We start from the raw sequence: 982 nt of genomic DNA, 5'->3' as shown, positions 1-982 counted from the left end.
GCGGTGGCCGCGGGCACGCGGCTCGGGCACGCGCAGCGGGCCAGATTTTCTTGAGCCCCAGCACCGCCCCGCGGTCGTTCAGGGTGTTCGTGGTCTCCGATTCTTAGCGACCCTGTGAGATGGAAACACGCCGCATCTGCGCCATCCTCGCAATTGTTATGTTTGAGCCGATTGTTGCAGCCACGGGGTCAAAATCTGCCTTGTCTGGGTCGGCCTCATTATAAAGACTCTCCACCGAGCATGGTGCTCATTTCCAGGGCTAGTTCCTGCTGACAGCACTCGGAAATTCGTGAGAGGAAATCTCACCGTCCTCGCTTTTAAGGACCATGCTAGCCCTAACTTCCTCCAAGACAGATTTATTTGTTCCAGAGTCCCTGGTGCTTCCAATATTCGTTCCCTGCACCGGGTTTTCTCTGGCCTTCCTTATTCAATGCCCAGCTATCACATGTATATGAGGGTATGGAAAATACCATGGGACAGGTCAGGCCCACACCTTAGTCTCAAAGTGACGTCTTTGCACTTTAAACCGTTTAAAGAGGCCTTGTGCCCTAGATTTGCCTGATGCAATAAATACGTCGTTTGATTTCTTGACTGCTGTTTCCATAAGGGTTGATTGGGGGCCAAGTAAAATGAAATCCTGGACAACGTCGGTTTTTACCCGGAGATGTTGTCGCTCGGTCCAGTCGTGAGGGTCTGGTGAAGGTCTGTTTTCTTTATCTTCGTTACAGTTCTTTATCACAGCCTTAGGAGGTGCTTAGTAATGCATTCCCGTTTTTTTTACAGCATGTGCGGAAAAGTCAAGTGATTTGTCCAAGTGGGAAACTCAGGCTACTTGACACAGAACATGAAGCTTGCTGGGAATCTTTGAATTCCTTTGTGGTCTGCCCTGCTTCCTTGAGAGAGGCCTAAAGTGAGATCAGGAGAGGAGCAGCTCATCCAGCTGCACACAGCCAGCTTGTCCTGTGACTTGTACCTGACTCAT

This window comes from Echinops telfairi, unplaced genomic scaffold (assembly GCF_000313985.2).
Source record: "Echinops telfairi isolate 266 unplaced genomic scaffold, ASM31398v2 ScPeMD7_12;HRSCAF=54, whole genome shotgun sequence".
In the NCBI taxonomy this organism is placed as follows: domain Eukaryota; kingdom Metazoa; phylum Chordata; class Mammalia; order Afrosoricida; family Tenrecidae; genus Echinops; species Echinops telfairi.
The sequence above is the reverse complement of the archived record's forward strand: the minus strand, read 5'-3'. Positions refer to the sequence as shown.